Below are 572 nucleotides of genomic sequence, written 5' to 3'. Positions count from 1 at the left end.
GTGAGGGGGGGGGGGGGGGGGAGGGCCTGTCCTACCTGGTGGAGGTGAGGGGGGGGGGGCTGCCCTACCTGGTGGATGTGAGGGGGGGAGGGGCCTGCCCTACCTGGTGGAGGTGAGGGGGGGGGTGGGGGCTGCCCTACCTGGTGGAGGTGAGGGGGGGAGGGGGGGGCTGTCCTACCTGGTGGAGGTGAGGGGGGGGGGGGGGGCCTGCCCTACCTGGTGGAGGTGAGGGGGGGGGGGGGGGGGGGGGGGCTGTCCTACCTGGTGGAGGTGAGGGGGGGGGGGGCTGCCCTACCTGGTGAGGGGGGGGGGGGGCCTGTCCTACCTGGTGGAGGTGAGGGGGGGGGGGCTGTCCTACCTGGTGGAGGTGAGGGGGGGGGGGGGGCCTGTCCTACCTGGTGGAGGTGAGGGGGGGGGGGGGGGGGGGGGGGGGGGGGAGGGCCTGTCCTACCTGGTGGAGGTGAGGGGGGGGGGGGGGGGGGGCCTGCCCTACCTGGTGGAGGTGGGGGTGGGGGGGGGGGGCCTGCCCTACCTGGTGGAGGTGAGGGGGGGGGGGGGGGGGGGGGGGGGGG

Source organism: Gadus morhua, chromosome 3, assembly GCF_902167405.1.
Source record: "Gadus morhua chromosome 3, gadMor3.0, whole genome shotgun sequence".
Classification (NCBI taxonomy): domain Eukaryota; kingdom Metazoa; phylum Chordata; class Actinopteri; order Gadiformes; family Gadidae; genus Gadus; species Gadus morhua.
This window is presented reverse-complemented; position numbering follows the sequence as displayed.